We start from the raw sequence: 13,475 nt of genomic DNA, 5'->3' as shown, positions 1-13,475 counted from the left end.
AAACAAAGGTGGTAGGTGAGACTGCTGAAGAGCGGGGGCCAGGAACGTCTCCTGTCCTCCTGGCAGGGAGGAAGCCCAGTGACACTGGACTAAGTGAGGAATAAAAGGAGGTTTTGCCTCCCATGAAAAATTTAATGTAATAAAAAAAAGACTAAAAAGAAATATTACAGGCAGAACCCAAAGTAAATGACTTCAGAAAGGGTCTAATGAGACTGGCACTTTCTTCCTACACCCTTCAGTAAGATAAGATTTTAGCTTGTGATGGGCCAAGGGTCAACTCAGGAGTTAATGCAGATTTTGAAACAGAAGCCAAGAGTCCTGCAAATTCAAATCCATCTACACTAGTTCCACATTGTGGCAGAGGAATTTACTGGTGGATGCATCTTTGACAAAACCTATTTGTTAATGGAAGTGCTTGGTTTATGGACAAGAACACCAATGGAAAGGGGAAATGGAAAGCTTTCCTGTCCCTCCCCCCCCCCCCCCCCCAATAAAATTAAACCTCTTCAACTGCATGCCTGAACAGAAAACAGCAGTAACTAAAGGGGTGCACTATACGGGCCATCCATGTCCCTCCCAACCCTGTTTACTGTCATTCTGAAAAATGCACTGAGCAAAAGCTCCTGCTGTGGTGAAAAACATAGCTCCATTGTCCTCATCCCCTGAGTCTTCCCCACCACTGCGTCAGCACTGCGAGTGCCAGATACATGGTCTGTCCTCGGGGACATGAGGACAGATACACGCATACCGGCTTCCAGCTAAGGCAGCCCGGCATTTGTGTTGGCCACCCAGGAACTGTCCCAGCTCCTCGGGTGAGTTTTGCACTCCTGCCCTGCCAGCGAGGCTAAACTGGGCAGGTGTGACTCTACCAGTTGGGTAGACCTCCACAACCAGTCCCTTGGCAGAGCAGAACTGCTGGGAGCAGCACCGGGTCCAGGCCATGTGCCGTGCTGGGGCCAGGCTGACATGGCTCCACCATTCCCCGCACGCACAGCAAGTTTGGGCACATGTACACAGTGCAGCGCTGAGCCTTGCTGTGACTGCAGTGATGACGAGACTTGGAGGGGCATCCTAAGGGCTCTGTGATGCTTGTGGGGCACATCAGGCCTGCATGTGGGTGGGCTTCATCCTGCCCAGCTTGAGCTGCCCATCACACTGACATCAAGGCTTCCTCACTCAAATGTCAACAGATTTGTGTGCTACAAGGTCTTTCTGCTTTGCAAACACAGACATGTACCTGCAGGGAATTTGAGTTTTCCTGAGGTTTTACAAGAGATTATCTTGAGTATTGCCAAGAGGTGAAGGAATCCCAAATGAAGAAAGTCTTCCTTTTTTTTTTCCCTATTGAACAGTTAGAGCTCCTGCCAAATTACTCTATGACGTATGAACTCGCAGACGAATGCATTTGTGAAGCAGCTATACACAAGACATGGCTGTGGGTGATGCTGAGAGCTAGCATGCATCTGACCACCGGCGGCCAGGTATAGGCAAGCCAGAGGGGAAAGATGGTTGCAATCTGTAGGAGCTGTTGAACTGAATTTGGGGAGCCGATGGATGAGTGCCAATTTCCATTCCAAGGAAATAATAGAAGTTTAATCTGAACTAGCAAGCACACTCATACTTTGGCAGAACAATGATATCTGTAAATGCCCAGCATCTGTAAATCTACTGCTTTTGATGTCAAAGAGTTTTCATGTGTTTTGCAAAGTAAAATATTGACTAAATTATGACCTATTGGAACCTTCTCTGATGACTGCTGGAGCGCTGGCAGGCGATAAAAAGGGTTGCTGAGCTTTTTGCTCAAGTTGGATTCCAGCAGATATAAAAGAAGCGATTGAATTAATTGGCTGTAGAACTAGGTTCAGAGGTTGTTTAGAGCAAGTTGTGAGATGGGTTGCTGTGTTAAGGATTTTTTTTTCATGCAGCCAATGCAGATAAACCTGCAATTTTCCACAAGTGTTTAAATGTTTCCCACACTAGGTTGATGGTACACTCTGCAGAGGGGCTGGCCTTTATCCTCATGCATGTGAGCCAAGGATTTCATACAACTTAACTCATTCAACTAGCATTTTCTTGGTTTTCCAGCTCTGACTGTCCTTCACAGCTATTCAGTGTCACGTCTGAAAGGCTCTTAGAAGAGAGACCTTCCCAAACCTCAATAAATGCAGTTTCTTCTGAGCTGAAGCACTAGGGAAAACTCTCCACAATATATTGACTTGTCCCTGAAGCGAAGTGTGAGTGCATGGCTGATCCCAATCCAAGCGGCACCATTTTAGTAGGGTGCAAATGGTTACGTGATGGAAAGGCACTGGAGATTACTGAATTACCCTGACTGGCTCAGGAAGAAGAGTCCTGAAGGGCTCCTCCCTGTTGGATGATGAAGTTTTCTTTGAAGGGCAGACTTGACCCTTGGGCTGGGTGAGCTAGCATGGCCTGCCCTGATTCAGATGACTCCTGTAGTGCTGGGTGGGAGTTTTCTGACGAGATTTTTTTTTCATTAGGAAATGATTTTTTTCAATGCCAAAACTATCATCTCCCAAGTCCAACTGACTATGGGAACAGGGTAGGAATTAGCGCTGGAGGAATCGTCCCTTTCCCTTCTTGGGATGCAACACTGGGTCAGTGCTGTAAGCAGTCTCCTCTCCGGCTATAGGTGCCAGGGTCAAACCTCCTCTCTGTCTCTCTGAGCAGTGACTTGAATGTCAGCCTTCACTCACCTCAGGAGAGTTTCCTTAGCATGTAAGCAGCCGGGTGATTCTGGGTTTTGCCAAAAATTTTAAAAGCCCATGGGTTCCTTCGAATGCCGGATGGGAAAAATCTTTCACATCTCTAAACCTTTCTCAGAAGAGGAAAAAACATCTCAAACATCTGGGCCAGGATTTTTTTATTATTATTACTTCAAGCCAAGATAATGCATGGCATTACATTTAATGTTGATTGACCAGAGAAGAAAATCAGTTGCTTAGAGTATAATGCAAAAAAATTCTAACAATGCATGAGAAATCCTGTAACAATAGACCTACTTGAGAATTTGAGTGGCATGAAATGTGAAGTGTACTGTTACTTTAATTGTATTTTTATGCAGACGTACTCAATTCCTATTAGTGGCAGTTGTGTTTGCATTTGGCTGGAGGCAAAGAATTACTAGTGGACAGTTTAATCAGGATGAAAGAAGGAAAATAAAATTAATGTAGCATGCGCTAGGCTCAGACATTTGTGTTGGAAGAATTTTCACATCTTTATTGTGTGAAGCTTGGTCCTGTTTATTTTAAAAACCTGAAAATGAGGGCTGAATGATTTCAGACCGGAGTTACAGTTGCCAGTCATTCAGTTCAAGTGTTGAGGTTAGTAAATGAATAATTCTAGTGCACCTAAAAGTCTTTGTTGGTAGTCAGTGGTTAAAAATCAAGAACTGAAGATGTTGCTGCTTTACTCCCATGTAAATCCACCCATCCGTTATTTATATAATTACTGCTTTGAAGCCAAATGCAGATGGAAATCTTGCTGGGCTGGATACCCCATAAATACCTTTAGGTATTTAGTAAATGCCCTGAAATGTTTCATACCTGCATATGACAGAGCAGAAAGTGGAACGAACTTGCCCATGTCCTGCCAGTGGGTGGCCAGTGCCTGATCCGGGAGGGGAGCCCCAAAATGAGGCTGACTGGACCAGATGTTTGCAGCTGTACGGTTGCAGCTGGGGTCACTGAGATGAGCCATGCTTCCTGGGGAAGGCGATTCCTCCTGTTCTCCGACAGACACCTGGGATGGATGTGTCAGTTGAGTTGCCCCATAGTGGTGTCTACTCCTCTGTGAAGAGAGATTACGAAGACTATGAAGACAGGTGAAGTTGAAGGCTGAAACCTACTTTCCAGGTGTTTGAAGTGGGTAGAGATGAACGTGTTGTCTCCTGACACGTTGGGCAACAGCTGCATTGTTAAACCAGCTCTGCCTGTGCTACTTGTGCACCCAGACCTACAGTCGATATCAACTGCATTGACAACGCTGTCAGTGCAGTATTTTCTGCAAACACTAAATTGCCTGGAAAAAGCATAGCTGGAATAAAGAGAAAACTGTAGAAACTTATTCTGGTAAGTGGTAGATTTTGTGTTTATATTTCTATCAGCTCTGGCTTCCCTACAAGAATCTTGCCCTGACGTGATCAATCTAAGAGGAGGAATTTTCTTTGCTTGTCCTCCATTTATTTTACCATTTAATGCTGAGTCTGTTTAGTCAGGAAGGACTTGCTTCCAGACTGTGCAGTCAATGAACGATTCATCTTATCCAAGAGCAAATTAAGCAGAGTGAATAATTAAATGGAAGCACTCGACCAATATTTCTCAGAGCTCTCTTAAACAATTCCCCACAGTCTTCTTGCATCCTCCCCCATCCTCCCCCCCAGACAGCTTCAACCCATCTATTCAGCAGCGCTATGTCCGGCGTCAAGCCCAGCCCGTGCCAACGCTGGCCAAAGGTTATTGCTGTCTGGGTGGTCAATGTGAAAGAGTTGGTGGTCTAGCTCCTGTTCCTACGGGAAAATCTTCTAGACCACAAACCTCCCACTCCATTCATCCAGTATTAATAAGACCTCCTTGCTGGGAATGGGATTGGGATTGATCAGGCAGAGTGAATAAGCTTGCTAGAGGAGATGGCTCTTCTGGGAGAGAGGCAAGCGAGTTGGAAGCCTTTCATGCTGCTTCCTCGTGGCATTGCTGCCCTTCAGTGAGACGCAGGACTCCCCCCTCCAGCACTGTCAGTCTGGCAGGCTTCCCTGTGAGAGCAGGGGAGGTTAAAGGGAAATGTTAAATGGGGATATTAAGCCAACTGATAGTATTGAGAGGCCTCGGACAAGGACGCTCATGCCTTTTTGGGTGAATGTGGGGATGAGTGAGATGTGTTGTGCAGAATGGGAGGACAGAGGGTGTTGGTGTTACATGGTGAGTGCTATGCACTGAGGACAGACTAAGCATGAATGGAAATCTGAGCTGTCCCAGTGAAATTTCTTTACGAGCTTCACAGGCTAAACAAGCAGCAGAGGTTTCTGCAAGCACGAAGAGCCACCACCCTCCTCACCATTTCCTTTGAACCACCTGCCTTGGCAGGGCAGAGCTACGAGGAGGCAGAGCACAATTAATTAGTTAATTAAAAAGTCCTCAGTGAAGGGATTTGCAACTCCAGTTACTCTAAAGACAGCAAAATCAAAGATCCAACTGGGGTCTGAGAAGCAAAGAGCTGAGACCACCTGTGACCACCTGGGTCCTGAGACCACCACCATGGGGGCCTAGAGTAGAACATGATAAAGTGGTTTAATGGATGGTCTTGAAGGTGTCTTGAGAGGTGAAGGGGAATCTGATGGTGATTGTTGATTTAGTTTAAAGAAGATTTTGGAAAATTATGACAGCAAGTAAAAGATGAAGGAGAGGAGGACATTTTTGATAATAACCCATACATGTTGTTCCTCTGTACTATACAGTGCTAAAGTTGGCTGGGAATTTTTCAGACAAATTTATTTTCAGTAGAAAATGCTGATGTGTCAAAAAAATAACACTTTTCATGGGATTGAGTCAGTCTTGAAAATTATTTTAGGGAAACGCAGAAGGATTCTCAGGTCTACGTACCTCTGGCCAGGTTATCATTTTCCAAATGGTCAGTGACAAGGGACGTGGAAGGCCTAGGTTCAAGACATGGTTTCAGACAGACATTTCAATACAAAATGAGGCACCTCTGGCAGAGAGTTTAAAAGGCAGAACCACTTCAGGAAGCTAAAAGACACCTTGTCCATTCACCATTTGTCCTGGACACACTGTCAATGGAGACTTGAGCCCCGGCCTCCTGGAGCAGAGCAGAAGCACCCTGCCACCACGCTGGGGCTTGGCCAAGGTGATCACTTCACTTCCATCTTATCCAAAAAGCTTCATAAGCTCTGGGCTTTGTCTCACTGAGGAATGGGGGACCTTTGGAAATCACAAAAAGTTTTAATGGGACTCAGAAACCTTTTCCCGCCAAGCTCTGATTTCCACCACATTATAATAAGCATATCTGAGAGGAGAAGGAGGGGGAAAAATCTTGATTTTTCCCATAACACTGTTGCTGTCAGGCAATTTTTCACCACCGTGGATGCCACTATGACACAATTCCTAAGCTGAAAGAGGCCCAACAGAGTGAACAATATCCCAGTTGGGAAGATAAGGAACTGCAGGACATTACCCAGAGAGATATAAATTGTAGTAATCTATTTGTTCTCTTGCCCATGGGGTCCTTATAGTAAACAGGGAGTGCTGGGAAGTGGGTAAATTCTGACACATCATTTCTCATTGCTCCCAAGGGATGGTGAGCAATCCTACTGCTGGCAAGTCAGACAGGCAGTAAATGTTTCCTAGAATACAAACAGTGGGAGCCAGTACATAAAGGCTGCAAAATCACTGTCAAAATGTAATCAGCTGAAAAAAAAAGCAAAAGCAGAGTCCAAGCCACGACCATGCTGCCACAGATGTAATGCCCTGAGGAAGGGTGAGGGAAGAATTTAATGAGTACCTGTGAGAAAATGAAACTTGCCCCTTAAAGGTGAGGGTGAGGAACTTCTGTAATAGGAGCATACAATGTGGCATGCAAGGACAGAGAGGAGAGTTTTACAGGTGTCTGTCATGCAGCTTTGTGTCTGATGCAAATCAGAGGCGTAACACTGCTAATGACTCAGTTTGTTGAGTCTGATAATGCTCTGGGTCCTGTCTTTGTGGCTTTTTTTAAGAACTCTTACTTGCAGGTGAAGGTTAATTTTTCCAAAACACTAGTAAGATGCAGGGATGCTAGACCTGGAATGGAGCCATATTCCATCCTCGCTTCCAAGTTGGTGGACTTGCACATTTCCAAGCACTGACAGCTTTTCATAAAAAGGCACGGTAAGCTGGCAGCCCTAGATCTGGCCCCAGGGGTCACTGAGGAAAGCACACTGTTGTCCCAGGCCTAGCTGAGATAACCACTGACATGCAGACATCACACCTCAGTGCCAAGCAGCAACCCAAGGCAGGTTCCTAATGTGCATGAAGAGCTACACGCCACCTAGACATCACACTGAGTCAAACACCGTCAGAGGGCTCAGATCAAGATGGCTTAATACCTTCTGGACTTCCCACCACTTGTCTCAGGTGGGAAGTAGTCATTGACCTTGGACACCTTGTGGAGATAGCAGGATGCCAGCAAGCACATTGACAGCCTTGGACAGCATCCTCCAAATGGGTTAAAAAGCCAGCAGAGCCCTACTAAGAGGACAGAGGTCCACCAGCCTGTGGGGTTCAAAATGAAACCAAACAGAGTACAGAGAAATGAAAGTAGAGAAGACAGAGACCACCTGGAGATGTGAGCTTATACTCTCTTGGCCCAGGCCCGTACTGTTCAGGTTTTTTTCTGCCCTACTTCCCCTCTCCTGGGCCCATCACCCCATCTTTCTGCTTTCCTGCCCAGAGCACAGCTCTGAATAGGCATCTCCAAGGTGCGGCTTCCACCTTGATTGACTTTTGACTGAGCTTGAGATGGGGAAACTTCTTCTCCAACCCTCTGCTTGACTTTTTGCTTCCCCGTGGCAGTCAGCAGCGTCATGTTGTTCTGTGACCTTCTGAGAGACAAGCCAGGAAATATCTTCCTGGCTAAATAACGAATCTAAAAATCAATTTGTGGAGAGGTTGGAAAGCAATGAGCATACAAATTAACCAGTGGATGAGTAATACATTTACATCTCGTAGATCCAGTTAACTTCAGAGCAGGCAAAATTTATGACCTACTGAACTCCAAGTATGAGGCTTAAAGAAATTACTGGGAGGAGAATTATTGGGTTGGATACTAGACATCATTCCAACCTTCACTAATGTTTTCGTGTGCTCTTTAAAGTTTCGCCCTAGCAGTACCCATTTCCAAGGCTGGGAAAAAATCAACCAATGAGATCACTTGAAAAACACTTTGCCTCCTCCCTCTCATTTCCCCAAGTTGCATTTTTATTTTTCCCATAAACCCGACAGTCAGACAAATTACTTTAATAGTGAGATTCTGATAATAGGAATCATGTTGTAAGTCAAATGCTGATGATCTGCAGATACAACGCAAAGGAAAAAAAGTCTTTTGTGGGTGTGTGCGCATGCATTTAGATAGGTGGTTCTACATTTTGGGTGCATTTATGACACTTTCTGAAAATTGCTTTACAGCTGTGCAGACATACAGCCCAGGCAGACCTATAGATTGGTTCAGCTGTTCCTAGTGGTTGTGTGAATGGTGGGAAATTGCATGAAGCCATCAGGCCTCCCAGGTTCGGGCTCATTTGAGATTTCACAGACTGTTGACAAATCCCTGTGAATCATTTTTACCAACCTGTCACCTGAGAAGAGACTCCTGTGGACACCAACTCCATGGGTCACGCAGTCTTATTGGCCTCCAGGCTACAGGGAAATGGCCAAGCCCAACCAAGGGTCACACACCTGGACTTTCCACCTCTCTTTCTCCTGGGGTTTCTCTCTTCCAGAGAGTGAGAGACCATCTCCCTTTCTTAGCACCCCTGTGGACAGTCCTAGTCTTCGAGCTTCCTCAGGGAGAGGAGGAGATGGAAGAGGACACTTCTCTGTTTGCTTACATCTGTGGCAAATTAGCTGCTCTCCTGATGACAGCTGTTCCTGTGCCAGGAGGTGCAAAGTGGGTGAGGAAGCAGGTTGAGGCATGCCTAGGTCTCCTGCTGGTTGTTCACACACCTGCATCTGAGCCTGAAGGCTTGTTCAAAGCCCCAGGTGATGCTGAGCCAGAGATAACTGCGGTTGGGATGGGCTTTAGCACACGTGGCCCGATCTTGGCCCGACCTTTGTGAAGTACACTGTCACACCATCAGCATATCAAGGCTCTTCCTCTCTGGAGATGAGGTTGTTGTCATAGTCTGGGACAGAGGGTTTGTAACGTGTCTTGCATATTTGGGAAATGAGCTCAGACCTGTGCTTGCCTGCCAGGGTAAAGGGTGTTTTTCTCCTCCAAGTGCCATAATTTCTGTTCTGCTTTCCTTTGTACTGTCCTCCACAACAGTGGTTTCCTCCACAGTGGTGGTGTCTAGAATGCAGGGTAAGGGCAGTTGTGGTTCCCTGATTGTCCAGATGGGAGGGCACATTGCACTCCACCACTGTGGCCTGGGGAAGGGGACATGCCACCTTCTGCCTCCTCCCAGCGTGCGACCAGGGTGTGGACAGGGTGTACAGCTGGATCGGGGCGCTGGGGAGCAATCCCGGGCTGTGCAGTACTGCCTCTGATGATTGCTTTTCATTTGTCCACAACAGCAGGGAAAATCATCAAAGGGAGAAGAAAAAGGGGGTTTAAAAACAAAGCTAAGTAAAAATAGGTCCCGAGTTGTAAAATTTGTATCTGAACTTCCTGGAAGCTTTGAGGCTTTGGGTGGGGTTTCATTATGCTGCTCCAGTGAAAATGCCATATGTAAATCTCCTACAACATGAAAGATCACGTTCCCTTGTGATCCAAATAGACAGGGACATATTACTGGTGATGGTCCAAGCAGCTGCACCAGAGTAAGGATGCTTATTGAAGAGGGGATTGCTGGATATACATATCCATGCCTGACTAACAGCTTCAGCTCTCTTCATTGAAGGGATGTTAGAATGCAAGTTTGGAAGAAACACAAGAGAAAGAAACACTGGTTCCAACACAGGCCAAAAAGAGGTAGTGCTGCATGCTGGACCCAATATGTGATAACACACAAGAAAGAATGAACAATTCTTTGGAAATCCCCTTTCCATAGAATTTTAAAGGAACTGAAAGCAAGAGGGTGAAAGCCTGGGAGGTTTTTCCTCCTTCTGTGGAAGCTGTTGGTGTTGTGGTCTCAGAGTTGGGGCTGGCAGGGAGTCCCCAGGCTCTGCAAGTGCACTGCAGTGTCTGGGTGTCTGAGGAGCATTTTACGCTTGCTTTGGTACAGTCAAGACTGCTTCCCACCATGGCAGGTTTTTGCATAGTCCTCTGCTCCTCTCTGCCAGCTCCCTGGGTTCAACACACTTGTGGGCTTGGGAAGCTGAAGTCAGTGCTCACCAAGCAAATATATAGTACATATGTGAACTCAGAGACGTGAAACACCCTTCTGTAAGAAACAATGATGTCCCACCCTGAAAAAGCCACAAAGACATGGCAGAGGTCTTTGGGGACAAGCTGCACAGTCCTCTTGCAAATGTACTTCAGCCATAACGTTCTCATCTAACTGACAGTGAGAGATAGCAGGAACCCATCTGCTCAGGTAGAGCCCTTGCTGTGGCAGCAGGCACAGATTTCCCAGCAAGGAAAACCGCCTAAGCTTTGTTTCTGGTGTGTTGCAAAGAAGAGGATATGACATCCATCATTTTCATAAACAGGATTGCCGCATGGAGTGTATTTGTGTGGTCAGATCCTATACACAGGATTACAGCTCAGCCAAGGAATTTCTTCCCTGTTGTGTCTCCAGGCATTTAGACTGGGAGGTCTTTGCAGAAAAAATGATCTTTCAATTTGTTTTCCATCTGTGCTGTGCCCAGCACTGTGGTACCAGGACTGTAGGCAACAGCCCCGCGTGGTTCCTGGTATTGTGAACAGCAAGAAAAGTCACTGCAGCTGGTGCCCGAGCTCTCCCTGCCCAGCCTGCTCTGCCAAGGTGACACTGTCAGCTCCATTACAGTGCTTTGCCTTTTAGCATCTACTTCTTTTAAAGGTCTTTGAATAAGGCAATTTTCCCCTGTTCTTCCTTTTTCTACCCCTTGAATTTAGCCTTTACAGCGATCTCCTGCTTCAAACAGTAGGCTGCAATGTTATAGAAACTCAGGAGAGACTCTCAAGGACACATTGAGTTCTTGATTCCCAGTTAAAAGCCAGGACTGCTTGTGCTAGTGGAAGTGTCCCAATAAGAGGTTGGGGACAGCCGCCTTCTTCCAAATCGAGGTGTTCCTGCTCTTCCTGTTTGTTCACCCACCCCTGGTTCCAGCTGCATACGCTGTCAGGAAAAGTGAAAAGCACCTTTGGCTGAGGTGTGAGCCACCCTGAAGCTGATCAGAAGGTACTCGTGTCCCTTGTGCTGGCAGAGATGTGGAGAAGAGAGATCGAAGTCCAAATGGTAACACATTCAACACAGCCTAACTATTTTCTATCCATTTTCTGTGCACGTTTTCTACTCCCACAATGCTGAGTTGTGAACATTTTTCTGTAGATTAAACGAGGTGGTTTTTTTTTTTTTAAAAAAAAGAAAATATAGGTAGAACAAATACTCATTTTCCCACGTGAAGCAGGGAAAAGGATTCTTTTGAGCCAGTTCTACTGAGCAGCTTACACTTACTCTTCCACCATTTGACCCAACCATTCCTCAATTGTCCTTGAAGGAAGCTAAAGCTACAGCAAAGCTCAGAGCCTGTAACAATCTCATTTATGATGCAAACACTAGAGGAAAGTAAAACCCCTGGTTGCATCGGGGTGCATATATCATGTGCTGGTCTAGAAGCCAGGCTGTGGGTAGCTCAGCATTTTCTACCTGCTCAGCCCTGACCACTGCTATTCACAGCATCATTCCTAACCTTGGCAAAAGTTAGCACTTTGCGTGAGCCTGAGCTTTTAACGAGGGCTGTTGAGCTTCTGGGAGACTCTCAGGTTTGCAGCATCCTCAGGGAATGCAAAGGATCATCTCATGGAGGATTTAGCTCTCAGAGTAGGACACAAGGATGCAGGGATGCAGATAAGGGAAGCTCAGTCCTGGTTTGTGCTGTTCCTGATAAAGCACACAAGGCTGGGAAACAGAAGTGATATATATGTTTTTCTCACACTATCTGATACAGTTGGGAAAAATGGGCAAGTCTGTGGGCACGAGTCTTTTGGTGGTGTCTCCTTCTTCTACCAAATGGTTGAATGAGATTAGATAACTCACAATTTGTGTTTTGTAGTTTACAGCTCCGGTGAATAATGTATTTAAAGGATCCCTTCTCCCCTCCGAGGATTCATCGTTTATAGATTTTGGGAACACTTGAGATCTAGTAAATTTAATAAGCCTGCTCTTGAGAAGGTTGTACAGACTCTCAGATAATAAGGGCAGAGAACCAGACTCCTCTACACCTGCATTTTCAATTAGACCACACAAAGCCCTTGCATGCTGGCAGTGAGGAATGGGAGCAGTTGCTCCATCATTCTCTTGCTAGATGGCACTTCTGGCACACAGTCTGCCAACACTTGTTGCCTATGAATTATGGTTTCTCTAGCATCTTAAATCTGTAAGCTTTTTGGAAGTTTTCTGGAGGCGTATTTCCTTTCTACTAATAAAATACTGTATCAGGACTCTTGTCTCTTGATCAGAGTGCTGAGAGGAAGGAAGGAGGCCATGAATCCTGGGTGGGAGCGGGACCAACTTTGTGTGCAGACCAGGCCTGCACGTCTCCATGAAACATAGAAGCTTCTCTCAGGAGGTCCCAGGCAAAGGGGATTTTAAATGCGTTATTGCAGCAGTATGTTCTTGCAAAGACTTAATTTAGTGCAACTGCTCTGTTTGATAGGGAAATGTTACCTGGGCTGGTGAAAAGCCTCCCTACAGTGCTGCCGTGAGCTGGAGGAGATGACATACAGGAACCAGAGCAGTGGATGCCTGGAGAAGCTTGCAAACATTTTAAAGCCTATTTGTGCTTTGCTTTTAAGCTTATTCATCTGCTGTAAATGTGATAACAAGACAGTATCTTGTAAATAATTATTCACACATGTTTTTGCAGAAGAAGCACGTGAACCCTATGCTGATGAGTGCTACACAGGTACGGCTGTCAGTAGCCCTTGCAAAACTCCCGGCTTGAGTAGACAAGGTGGAAACATGGACAGGACAAGCAGGGAGATGGAGTCTTGGGGTGAGGATGGGAACTGGTGGTTAGCCTTATTAAGGGCTAATTAGCAAGGACAGTAGAAATGGGCAGGCCTAAGTGATAAATTGTGATAGCTGTTGTTAGGAGGTGTGTGGGAAAGTGTGGTGGGACTTGTTCTGGTTTTAAATCTCTCAGCAAGGGAGTGGTGCCTGATGCTCTGTGCTGTGAGTAGGTAAGGGGGAACAGATAACACCAGAGCAGAGAGGACAAAGGAAAAAAAAGCCACAGTGGTCTTGTCTGTGCAGAATTACTGGAAAAGAGATCTGAATCTGTAGCTTGTTTTTCCTTTTATACCTCTGCTGTGACTTGGTGCGTTGTGCCTGCCTTGTTAGAGGAGCTTATCAATGCAGTAAGAACTGCATTGTCAAATGAATGTCCTCTCTCATTCCTGATGGACTGGTGCAGTTTGTTTCTGTGTTGGATCTTCTGCCACATCCCTCGCTTTGGTTGCTTGTTTTCCAAAAGAGGCCCCGGGCTTGCTGGAAAGCAGGCTCACCTGCAGTAGGTCCAACCGTGCATGCCAAGGGCTTTGGCAGCTGCTGCATTTAGCTTGGCCATGAGAGCATCAAGGCCACCTCTTTGCTCATGAGA

The sequence above is a fragment of the Balearica regulorum genome, chromosome 2 (genome assembly GCF_011004875.1).
Source record: "Balearica regulorum gibbericeps isolate bBalReg1 chromosome 2, bBalReg1.pri, whole genome shotgun sequence".
Classification (NCBI taxonomy): domain Eukaryota; kingdom Metazoa; phylum Chordata; class Aves; order Gruiformes; family Gruidae; genus Balearica; species Balearica regulorum.
Note: the sequence above shows the minus strand (reverse complement) of the source record.